The sequence below is a fragment of the Mustela nigripes genome, chromosome 5 (assembly GCF_022355385.1).
Source record: "Mustela nigripes isolate SB6536 chromosome 5, MUSNIG.SB6536, whole genome shotgun sequence".
NCBI lineage: Eukaryota > Metazoa > Chordata > Mammalia > Carnivora > Mustelidae > Mustela > Mustela nigripes.
Genome location: NC_081561.1, coordinates 76,779,691 through 76,792,985, shown reverse-complemented (window position 1 = coordinate 76,792,985; position 13,295 = coordinate 76,779,691). Strand labels below are relative to the sequence as shown.

General features: G+C 37.4%; 1 long non-coding RNA gene across 2 annotated transcripts in view; it reads right to left on the bottom strand.

The window, feature by feature from the left end:
* Nucleotides 1–2,369: 2,369 nt before the first annotated feature.
* LOC132018148 (uncharacterized) overlaps nucleotides 2,370–13,295 on the bottom strand; it is a 14,611-nt gene continuing 3,685 nt past the window's right edge. The window contains exons 2-4 of one of the 2 annotated variants that reach the window (XR_009404459.1): nucleotides 5,836–6,068; nucleotides 2,856–2,951; nucleotides 2,370–2,770 (exon numbers count right to left, since the gene is read on the bottom strand). This is a non-coding gene — a long non-coding RNA (uncharacterized LOC132018148). The remainder of the gene's footprint in view (nucleotides 2,771–2,855; nucleotides 2,952–5,835; nucleotides 6,069–13,295) is intronic. The other variant, XR_009404460.1, reaches the window with a different exon arrangement.

Here is a 13,295-nt window from a genome sequence, read left to right as displayed (position 1 = left end):
CTCTAGATACTTGAAAGTTGTTTGACTACTTTAGAAGGTAAAGCAGGGCCATGTTTGTCTGGTTGAGTTTTATGATAGCATATGTGGAAATCCTTTGAAAATAGTAACAAAAAACAAAATATTAAATTTTATTTTTATATTTATTTATTTATTTGTTTGTTTATTTTTCTGTTCTTCAATTGCCTCATGCCTCCTGTTTTAAATGGATCCTCTGTGGCTATATACCAAGGCTGTTTGTTATGCTGTGCTGTGGGTATGCTATTCTCTGGGCTATCTGTAATGTACCTATTTTAATTTTGTGTTTACATCAAAAGAGCTGGAAGTTTCTCTATCCCTTAAGTCTATCATAAGAACACTCCAGGGTAGCTTTTAAGACGCATTACATAAAAGAATTTGGATTCCAGGGGTGCCTGGGTGGCTCAGTGTGTTAAAGCCTCTGCCTTCCGCTCAGGTCATGATCCCGGGGTCCTGGGATTGAGCCCCGTGTCGGGCTCTCTGCTCAGTGGGGAGCCTGTTTCCCCTTCTCTCTCTCTGCCTACTTGTGATCTCTGTCTGTCAAATAAACAAATAAAATCTTTAAAAAAAATGAATTTGGTTTCCAGAGAAATATTTACTATTGTGCAATTTTTTTGCACAAAGAGATCATTTTCAGCTCATTGCTTTTTGGTGCTGACTAAATGATTTTTGCTTCCTTCAAGCATTGCTTCACGTTCTTCCACTTTCTTTTTGCAGAAACTCAGTTATTTTCTCAAAACCACGGCAAGCAAAAGACTGAACTCCTAACTCTCTCCTCCTCCCACCCCCGCTGTGCTGCCCTCCCACTGTCCTCATAAAGAAGGAAAAGAAAGAAGGCTAGACAGTGGTCCATAAAAGCCAAGAAGATACACAGCCAGCTCTGCTTCCATGAAAAAATATCTGAAAAATCTATAGGACCTGCCCAAATTGTGACTTGTAAAGAGTGCACACGTCTTTGTACTCTTACAGAATAATACATACTAAGATTTCTCAACTCTCAAAATAAATTCTCCCTTCTCTCCTACTGACTTTGATAAATAGTAATGCCTTCCAAAACATTTGAGTCATTGGTATGATTCATTCAAATTCAAATCATTTGGCAGAAAAAGATGACAGAAAAGAACAAGTTTCCATTTAAAAGGAAACTGGTTCAGCACTCACTCGGTTTTCTCTGGTTTTATAAAGCCAAATCAGGTTTAATGTCCCACTTTTGGCTTCTCAAGTTGGTTTCACGAAGTTTTTCTTTTATTCTTTGGTACTAACAAGTGTTGCACTTTTCTGTTAATCATTTAGGCAGATGTTACTTAATTTTTGTGTGTGAGTTGACTTTTCCTGAGTGATGTGAGGATGAGTCAGAATGTGCAGAAGAACAGCCACTTTTGTTGTGATTTTACCTTGTTATTTCAGGGCGAGAATAAGTGAGGAGATGACAGATACTTTGAAGAGAGAAAAAACTGTATGCTGCATCTTATTTATTCATTTATTTGTCCAACTAGTAAGTATTAAACACCTCTCACTTGGCAATTACTACATTACAGGGGTGAAGGAGACAGGCCTGGTCTCTGCCCTCATGAAACACAGAGGTTGGCTAAGAAGATATTTATTAACTATACACTCACAAGTGCACAGAGTATATATATTAAATGTATACTTATTAAATATACCATCAAAAGTTCATGGGTCTTTATAAGGTAGTATAAAGTATTTGGGGTAAGTGTCAAGATCCAATCAGGAAAACAAAAACTACCTGAATTCTTTCTTTTTTTTTTTTTTTTAATTGAAATAGAGTCGACACACAATGTTTCATCAGGTTCGGGTGTATAATAGAGTGATTCAACAACTCTCTCTGTTACGCTATGCTCACCCCAAGTGTAGTAGCTACCATCAGTTACCATACGATAATACTATTATAACACCATGGATTATATTATAGAACTATATTATAATACCATGGACTATATTATAATACTGTGGACTATGCTGTGCATTTTAGCCCCTTGCCTTACTCATCCCATAACTGGAAGACTGTATCTCCCTCTCCTCTTCCCCTTTGCCCACCATCAGCTGGTTCTCTAGATTTATGAGTCTGTTTCTGCGTTTTCTTTGTTTATTCATTTGCTTGTTTTTTTAGCAGGACTGGGTTTTTAAAAAACAGCAGGACTGGGTGCCTGGGTGGCTCAGTTGATTATGCAACTGCCTTCAGCCTATGTCATGATCCTGGAGTCCCAGGATGGAGACCCATATCAGGCTTCCAGCTCCACAGGGAGTCTGCTTCTCCCTCTGACCCTCTCCCTTCTCGTGCTCTCTCTCTCAAATAAATAAATAAATAAAATCTTAAAAAATACATAAATAAATACAAATAAAATAGCATGGCTTTATTGCAAGGGAATGGTTACACAGGAGATGAAAAACTGAGAAGCCCAAGAGGACAGCCAGGCCATCCAGAGGCTAGCAATGATGGCAAAACACCATTGCCCCATCTCAGCCCAAGGGACAAAACACAGAGGCAGCACTATCCTAGCACAGGGGCCAGGTCACCCTTCTGGAGCTGGAACTCCATTAAGAAATGCAACTGCTGCCAGTCAAGGCGCTGCTATCAAGGAGACGGAGCCAGAGCACGTCTTCTGGCGTCTCTCACCCTTCAGTTTCTCTCTGCTGTCCCACACTGGCAATACGCCAACTGGCAGTGAAGTTCATTCTTTTGCAAAATAGACCCAGACCAAGAAAGGAATTTGAGGACCAGTTGGCTCAGGACCTGCACAGGGAATATAAAACAGGAATTAAGAATATTGAACCTAATGCTGGGAATATCAGTTTTGAATGCTCTACTCACTCCCTACCTCTATGTCAGCCTGGCTGTGTAATCACCCAGCCAGAAATGTTTGCGGGCCGTCTTTTTTTAAAATAACCTTTCTTCTTTTTCCTCGGACATAAATCTGAGTAAAGAAAAAAATGAGGTAAAAGAAGCTCTAAAAATGTGTAAGAAACCAAAGAAGAAGAGATTTTTTAAAAAAATATTCAGTATATTCAATATGCAGTATAGATATAAAAGAGAAACATAACAATTATTGAAGCACCATAAAGAAAACAACCCACAAAATTTAGGTTCGAGTTATAACTTTTGCATTTAGAAGCTGTGAGGCCTTTGGCAATTTATTTAACCACCTAATCTCAGTTTCCGTATCGATAAAATGAAATCAGTGACACCTCTCTTAAGATTTGTTGTGAGGATTTCCATACAGTGGAGACTTAGAGGTGGCAAACTGACTGGGGTGGGGGAGTGAAGGCTTAAACTCAAGTTTCTGTGAAAAATAGCAATTTCCTACGTTGGTGCAATCACCAGTTAGAGTTCATGTATATTAACGACTTGGGTATATAGTAGGTGCTCAGTAAACAGTTACTTTTCTTTCTTTCTTTTTTTTTTAAAGATTTAATTAATTAATTTATTTGACAGAGAGATGGCAGGCAGAGACAGAGGAGGAAGCAGGATCCCTGCTGAGCAGAGAGCCCGATGTGGGGCTTGATCGCAGGACCTTGGGATCATGACCTAAGCCAAAGGCAGAGGTTTTAACCCACTGATCACCCAGGCATCCCCAAAATTACTTTTTGTATGTTTGTAAATCATTAAGTAAAACTTTGTGTGTAGTTTGTTCACTGGGAGTTCAGGTAGATGTTGAAAGGAAAATCATTTGCTTTCTCATTCTAATCTTCATGTTCGTCTATTTACTGACAATTAAACTAAAAATTTAAGTAGGGGGAAAAATCCCTCTTTATTTCTTTTTTCTCCACAGTAATAACATTTTGACTATCTGCTCCAGTTTGTCATGCTGTCCTCTTAGACAACTGCAATCATGTCTTTGTTCGCCATGGGATTCTCAGTGCCCAGGACAGGGATTCTTAGGACATAAAAGACCCTAAAATCATCTTGAAATACAGGCTTCACTTTAGTAATTGGTTGTTCAATGGGTAATTTTGAAGTAATTAACTTGTGGACAGCTACAGTTTAAAATTTAAAAATCATTCCCAACATACATTTGTATAGGAAAGATTGAACCTACTGCTTCCGTATTGGAGCAAATGCTTTATGGAAACAGAATGTTCACTGCGTGAATTGTCAACTCTCAACTAAATTTCTCAGGTGAGAGTCTAATTCTACTCAATGGGAGCTTACTATACAATTTAAAAGGTTATCATTCCAGTAGGAAATCTTAAAATAATGGTTGAGACTGAAGAATAATTTCTTTTTGGTTGAATTTCTTCTGTGTGAGTCAGAAAGACCAAAGTTGTAATACTAAATAAAATATTACATCTGTGTTAAATACCAAAATAATTTTGATGGGCGACTTTGAAAAATTATGCCATCCTTTCCAGATCTTTACTGTAGTATCTTCAGGTTACAAAACATCTCATATCATCTCTTTTTATAACTTCATTCTATTTATTTATTTTTATTTATTTATTTTTTAAGATTTTATTTATTTATTTGACAGAGAGAGAAATCACAAGTAGGCAGAGAGGCAGGCAGAGGGAGGGGGAAGCAGGCTCCCCACTGAACAGAGAACCCAAAGACATGGGGCTCGATCCCAGGAACCTGAGATCATGACATGAGCTGAAGGCAGAGGCTTAACCCACTGAACCACCCAGGTGCCCCTATTTGCTTGTTTTTAAATATTTTATTCATTTTTATTTATTTGACAAAGAGAGAGAACAAGCAAGGGGAGTAGCATGCAGAGGGAGAGGGAGAAGCCGGCCTGTTACCCAGGTGCCCCGCTTTTTATAACTTTAATACTAGGTCAAGGATTTTCTTCCTCCTTTGAACCCTTGCCATTACACACATAAATGACTCATGAGAGAGCTTTCTTTGCCTTATAATTTCTCAAGCTCCATATTTCCAAAAAATTTTGTCTCCACTTCAGCCTGACTGCTCTGAATTTTCCACTTTGAAGATTAAATCTCAAGGCTCTACCTCTATCTAGATTCTTTGTGCCAGATCTGTTTCCTCCCATATTTCTTGCACTTAAGCTTTGCCATCAGATAACCTCTGATTTCCCGTCCCCTTCTGGAGTCTCAGTACATTAGGGTGTCTTTTGTCTTCCCTTACCTCTCTATTTAGCCTAATCCCATGCTCATTTCAGTTCTGCTCTTCTTTCTAGCATCTTTGAGCCCCCGGTCTCTTTAGCCTCACACTAACTCACAACAACCCATACATCGTGATTATTGTTCCACTCACACTCTTCGCTTCTGTTCCTTTTAATGTCTAATGGTACCACATGTCAAGATAGTGCTGACTGGATCTTTTAAAATTCTTGCAATTTTCATCTCAATTTCAGGAAACTTAGGTCCTTTTTGTGGACTCAATCATATTCACTGAAGAAATCTCAAAAAGTGTTTTTCTCTTCCCCCCCTCCCCCGCAGTCTCCCAGTCTCACAATGGTCTTATTCAGTCCCAGTGGAAACTTTGTCTCATTTGACTTCTGTGGCCTTTAACTAATATGCTGAGGCTATTAAATCCTGCAGCATCTTGATGACATGTTTATATACACCTTTTCTCAATAGTGGTAAGCAGAATTCAAGGGTAATCAGAATTCAGGGTAGTAGCTGAGGAAAGAGAAGAGTACAGGCAAGTGGGTTTGAAAAACTCCCTTGTGTAGTAGGCACTGTTGATGCATTGTCCCTAATTTCCATGCATACCAGCATAATTTGCCACATTTCGTTTTTGCATCTTTGTCAAAGAGCTACCTTTAGGCTACCAGAATCCACTTTGCTGAAGCTGACATTAGGCCAAAATGGTCAGAAATTGATACCCGCAGAGACACTTACCAGTGACTCATTGGTGTGAGGATATATAGCTCTCCTCCTTCCTTGGAAGGGAGAATTCTTGTACATGACTTTTGCATTATTTTCCAGAGCTTCCCAGGGATTAGGCTCTACTTTCCCACTGTGGTAGCATCATTAATGACGCCTCCTTCTCGTCCCTCTTCACTTCATCTCATCTGTGTACCTGTAACTTTCAATAATCTGCTTGCATTGAGCCCTTAGATTACGGTCTGCTTCTGAGGGAGGCAAAAAAAAGGCACTGGAAAATTCTATCATGCAATTCCCTTGCACATACATGAGAATCAATGCTTTAGCAAGATCAAAGCCAGATTTCATAACTTCTTTACGTTTCCTGTCTTTCATCTCAAGACATGCTATTATACCTTTTCTTTTAATCAAAAGATATACAATGGCTTTTCCAATTAATCTTTCCTTCCATGTTTACTCAAGGGAAAGCTTAAAAAACAAAAAACAAAAACCAAAAAAACAAAAAAACCTCTCCACCCCTGTAGTTCTTTTCTATAATTTTAGAGCTACCCTACCTTGCATCAAAACTTCTAAAAGAGTAGTTTATAGCCTTTGCCTTCACTTCACCACTACCATTTGAGTTTTTGATCATTTTAGTTCTCTCTTCCCAATTTAATTAAAGTAACCAATTTTAAGAGTCCCATTTCTGGAATGGCAGCACTAGGAGTTTTATGGAATCATTCTACAGCCGAATAAGCATAGTTGGTAATAATTATTCCAGAAAGCCACAACTATTTATTTATCTATATTTAAAGATTTTATCCATTTATTTGAGAGGAGGAGAGAGAGAGAGAAAGAACAGAAATCAGGGCACAGGCAGAAGAAGGCTCCTCACTAAGCAGGGAGCCCAATGAGGGGCTCCACCCTAGGACCCTGAGATGACCTGAGCTGAAGGCAGAGGCTTAACCCACTGAGGCACCCAGGTGCCCTAAAAAGCCACAACCATTTAATGTATATAGAAATTGGCATAAGGGCCTACAATAAATAAATATACATTTACTCAAGAAAATCTAAAACTCAGTAAGAATAATGAGAATCTGGAGCATTTGAATCACAGTCTGTTCCCATCCTTTAGATTCCAGGTGACTTCATGAGAAGTAAGAGTCTCCTGTCTGACCTAGCCCCTATTCATAGGATAGAGGCTCTAACATAAGTGTGTATGTTAGACTGAGACCCTGATTTCCTTTACACCAGCTCTTCTATAGGGTGAAAGTTCCATCAAGGGAGAGGAAGACAAGAGGGCCAGAAATGACTGCCTATACTCAGTACCTCTTCCTAAAGGAAGGGTACCATACATAGAAAAGTCTCTACCCCAGTTTCACAGCTCAGAGATTTTTTTTTCTTAGAAGAAAAAGGTAGATCTTTGAATAGAGAATTCTGTAGGTCTGCCAAAGGAAGTAACTTTATTTATAGATTTTTTTTTTAAAGATTTTATTTATCCATTTGACAGAGAGAGAGATCACAAGTAGGCAGGGAGGCAGGCAGAGAGAGGAGGAAGCAGGCTCTCCATGGAGCAGAGAACCCGATGTGGGGCTTGATCCGAGGACCCTGGGATCATGACCTGAGCTGAAGGCAGAGGCTTTAACCCACTGAGCCACCCAGGCGCCCAGGAAGTAACTTTATTTAAAAGATAGCACGAGAAAGCTCAAATCTAAAGGTGCTCTTGAAAACAATATAAGTGTGTAACCAAAAAAATGGTGAGGATGTGAGGAAAGGAGAACTCTCTTATACTGCTGATGGGAATGCAAATTGGTGCAGCAACTTTGGAAAACAGTATGTGGTTCCTCAAAAAAGTTAAAAATCCAACAATTGAATTACTAGGTATTTACCCAAAGGATACAAAAACATAGATTTGAAGCGGTACATGCACCCCAATGTTTATAGCAACATTATCAACAATAGCTAAACTATGAGAAGAGTCCAAATGTCCATCACTGATGAATTGGTAAAGAAGATGTGGTATACATACATACATGTGGTACACACACACACACACACACACACACACAATTACTCAGCCATCAAAAATAATGGAGTCTTGGGGTGCCTGGGTGGCTCAGTGGGTTAAAGCCTCTGCCTTCGACTCAGGTCATGATCTCAGGATCCTGGGATCGAGCCCCGCATCGGGCTCTCTGCTCAGTAGGGAGCCTGCTTCCCCCTACCCCCCTCTCTCTGCCTTTCTCTCTGCCTACTTGTGATCTCTGTCTGTCAAATAAATAAATAAAAGCTTAAAAAGAAAAAAGAATGGAGTCTTAACCATTTGCAATCATGTGGTTGGAGCTAGTGTATTATGCTAAGCAAAATAAGTCAGTCAGAGAAGACAAATACCATGATTTCACTCATATGTGGAATTTAAGAAACAAAACAGATAACCATATTGAGGGGGGAGAAAAAGAGAGAAAGAAGGAAACAAACCATAAGAGACTCTTAAAAATAGAGAACTGAGGGGTGATGGAGGGAAGTGGGCTGATGTGTGATGGATACCAAGGCAGGCACTTGTTGTGACAAGCACTGGGTGTTGTATATAAGTGATGTATCACTAAATTCTAGTCCTAAAACCAATATTGTTCTGTATGTTAACTAACTAGAATATAAATAAAAATTTTTTTAAAAACCTGCAAGAACAAAAAGAATGAAGGAAAAATAGAGCCTCAGAATATGTATGACACATTAATCCCACCAACATACCTACAATGGAATAACCAGGATAGAGGGGAGAGGAAGAAAAAAGTAAACAAATAAATAAAACCATAAAAAACTTATTCAAAGAAGTAATACCCAAATTTCCCATCTCTGATAAAAAAATTAGTCAGCACATCCAAGAGGCTCAGCAAACTCCAAGTAGGAAAAACACAAAGGGTTATACAGAGAAACACCATCATCAAATGTTGAAGGACATTTTTATCTAAAGACATCTTTATCTAAAGAGGAAATCTGGAAGTAGCACAATGAAGCTGAAATATAAAGACAATGTCAAATAAACAAAAATTAAAAGATTTCACTGTTTGTAAAAAAACAAAACAAAAAACAAAAACAAAAACAAAAAAACTTCAGGCTGAAAGAAGTGACTTCAGACAGTAACTGGAAATCATATGACAAATAGCAAAGAAAAAGAGCACTGGTAAAACAATTATGTAATTGTAAGACATTCTATAAATGTATATTCTTTCTTTCTTTCTTTCTTTCTTTCTTTCTTTCTTCCCTTTTCTTTTTTTGATTTTAAAAGCATCTACATAAAACTACGTACATACAAGTGTATTGTTAGGTTTATAACATAGAGAAATGTAATGTATTTGCTAATAACAGCAAAGAGGAGATTGGTGGGAACAAAGTTTATTGAAGTAATGATATGACCCCACATGGATCCCATAACATCAATGTATGGGATAAATGAAGGGAACCATGAGTGATAAATAAGAAGGTTAATATAATAAGCACTATAAATATGTACTTGCTCTCTTTTCTTCTCTCAGCTTCTTTCAAAGTCATACAATTATATATATCAACACTTATAACAATGTACTATTGTGTTTGTAACATTTACAGATATAATATGTATAACAATAATGGCACCAAAAGGCAGAAAAAATAACTCTAAAAAAGTAACATTTCTGTATGTTACTGGAATTAAGTTAGTATAAATCTGAAGTAGACCTTGATATGTTAAAATGTATATGGCAAGACCTACAGCAGCCACTAAGAAAATAACCACAACGATGAAAAAAGGAAAAAAAATGTAACACTAGAAAATATTCATTAACGGAAAGCTAAGAAGAAAAAATAAAGGAATAAAAATTATGTGAGAGAAAACAGAAAGTAAAATGGCAGATTGTTATTTTACAATAAACAACACTCAACTATATCCATAACATGAGATGTAAGTGAATTAAACAATCTGATAAAAAGGCAGATTGTCACACTGGATGAAAAAAACAAGAACAAAGTGTATGCTGCCTAGGGTAGACACATTTGGATTTATAGACACAAATAGGTTGAAGGTAAAATGATGGAAAAGATATATCACGTAAACAATAATTAGAAAGCTGAAATGCCTATACCAACATAAGACAAATTGGTCTTTTAAAAAATCTTACAAGAGATAGATAGAGAATTTTAAGAATGGTAATAGTGTCATCCTTAGGAAAATATAACACTCATAACCATATATTTACCTAAAATTAAAGCCACAAAATACATTAAGAAAAAATTAACAAAATTGTGAAAATAAATAAACTTAGAGAAATAGAAATTCAGCAGTAATAGTTGAAGATGTCTTTACGTCACTTTTTCTTTTTTCCTCCCTAGCTTCATGGAGATATAATTGGCAAATAAAATTTTATAAAGTATACAATGTGATACTTTAATATGCATCTATGTTGTGAAACGATGATCACAATGAAACTAATTACGTATCCATCATTTTACATAGCTATCTTTTGTGTGTGTAGTGAGAACACTTAAGATCTACTCTCTGCAAATTTCAAGTATACAACATAGTATTAACTACAGTCACTATGCTGTACATTAAATCTCCAGAATTTATTCCTCTTACATAACTGAAATTTTGTATTTTGACCAGTTTCTCCCCCATTTTCCTCATCCACAAGACCCTGGTAACCATCTTTCTAGTCTGTCTCTATAAGTTTGGATTGTTTTTAGATTCCACATGTAAGCGATATACAACATTGATGTCTCTTTAACTTGTTTCACTTAGCATAATGCCCTCATGATCCATCCATCATGTTGCAAACAGCAGGATTTCCCTCTTTTTCATAGCTCAGTGAGATCCCATTGTATGTATGTATGTACATGCTATGTAGATGTGGTATGTTCATGAATTCTTTGTCCATTTATCCACTGATGAACATTTAGATTGTTTCAATATCTTTGTTAATGGGAATGATGCTGAAATGAACAAGCAGTGCAGATATCTCTTCAGGGTCCTATTTTCATTTCCTTTGGATATATACACAGAAGCGGATCACTGGATTGTATGATAGTTCTTTTTTGAAATTTGTAAGGAAACTTCCTACAGTTTTCCATGGCCGTGCCAGTTTACATTCCCACCAACAATGCACAAGATTAATTTAATTATATTTTTCCAGTTTTATTGAGAAATAATTGACATACATCACTGTATGTGTCCAAGGAGTATAATATGATGGTTTGATTTACATATATTTTGAAATGAAGTGAGTACTACAATAGGTTCAGCTAACATCCAGCTTCTCATACAGATAGAATAAAAAGAAGAAAAAAGAGGAAAAAAATTTCCTTGTGATGACATCTCTTAGGATTTACTTTCTTCTATATAACAGTGTTAGCTGTAATCATCATGTTGGACATTAGATCCCTAGTATCCACGTACCTTATAACTTAAGTTTGTACCTCTTTTTAGAAGATTTTATTCGAGAGAGACAGAGACAGAGATAGAGCCTGAGAAGCTGGGAGGAGGCGGAGGGAGAGCCGGAAGCATACTCCCTGCTGAGCAGGGAGCCTGACGCAGGGCTCTATCCCAGGACCCTGAGATCATGACCTAAGCCAAAGCAAACGCTTAATTGACTGAACCACCCAGGTGCTCCAAGATTTTATTTTTTTAAAGTAATCTCTCCACTCAATGTGGGGCTCAAACTCACAAGCCTAAGGTCAAGAGTTGTGTGCTCTACTGACAGAGCCAGCCAGGCAAGCTGGAAGTTTGTACCTTTTGACCACTTTTTTCCTTCCCCCATCTTCTATTTCTGGTAACCACAAGTATCTTTTTCTGAGTTTGGTTTATTTTTAGGTTACACATATAAATGAGATCCTGCCGTCTTTGTCCTTCGTTGTCTAATTTCACCTAGCGTAATGTCTTTAGGGGCCATCCATGTTGTCACAAATGGTAGGATTTCTTTTTTTATGACAGAATAATATTCCATTATGTATGTATATCTATATTCACAACTTCTCTATCCATCTATCCATCAGTGCATAGTTAGGTCATTTCCTAATATTGCCTTGAATATTATAAATAATTTTGATATGAACATGGGGGTGCAAATATCTTTTGAATTAATGTTTTTGTTTCCTTTGGATGTATTCCTAGAAGTCAAATTGTTGAATCAAATGGTAGTTACATTTTTAATTTTTTGAGGACCTCCACATTATTTTGATAGTGGTACATGTTTTCTCCAAGTACGCAACATCCTTCTTCTAGCTCCTAGTGTATCCTTCTCTGGTATTAAATCATTTTTCAATAGCTTATTGGCTTTCATTGTCTGTAAGTTTTTGTTTCTGTTTTTTCACACAAAAGACTCAACAAAGCCTGGTTCATTTGTCCACCCCAAAGTGGATAATAATGGGCAATTGTGGTGACCACATAACCACCAAGAAATGAACAGAGAGTATGGTGGCAACATTCCTGTTAGCATTATAGGAGAGTTTTAGGGTCCGCCATATATTGACATCTTATTAGGAGAAGTCTCCAAGACACTTAGTAAAATTGTATTAAGCTTTTTTTTTTTTTGTTGAACATCTCCTTGAAAAGAAATATCTACACTTTAGCTGAAGTATCTTGCAAAGCATATGACTCTCAAATATCTTACTCCAGAGCTAAGTGAATCTAGGAATGAAACCATACTTTAAAAAGGGTCTTTTCCATAACAGCTGAGAAACAATTAAGTGCCTTCAAATTTCAGATGTGATTAAGTTCATACATAATGATTTAGTTGGTCAGTATACTTTCTGGGTTCTGACTATTAGGTTCAAAGAACAAAGTGAATTGCTACAGGCATTCTGTTTAGTTGGGTAGTCTTGTTGTATCTAGAAGGCACAGTTTCACTCTGGCTATGAATTTTTGGACTATCTTGGGCCAAGAACTATGTAGACCATCCAGGGTAATCTTTCTATCTCAGGATTCTTTTCTTTTCTTTTTTTTTTAAAAGATTTTATTTATTTATTTGACAGACAGATCACAAGTAGGCAGAGAAGCAGGCAAAGAGAGAGGGGGAAGCAGGCTTCCCACCAAGCAGGGAGCTGGATGCAGGTCTCCATCCCAGGACCCTGAGATCATGACCTGGGCCAAAGGCAAAAAATCCACTGAGCCACCCAGGCGCCCCTCTATCTCAGGATTCTAAATTTAGTTATTTACAAAGTCTGTTTTGCCTGCCAAGATAATTTATTCAGTTTCCAGGGATAAGAAATGAATGGACTTGAGTGTTGCCATTATTCTGCTTACCACACAAGCACTATCTGCTAAAGAGTAAATACAACTCAGTAAAAATGCTTTCCGTTTCCCTATCATTTGAAATATTTATAGTTGGAGATTAAAACTGCTTTCAGGTCATGATCTCAGGGTCCTGGGATCGAGTCCCACATCGGGCTCTCTGCTCAGCAGGGAGCCTGCTCCCCTCCCCCTCTCTCTCTGCCAGCCTCTCTACCTACCTGTGATCTCTCTCTGT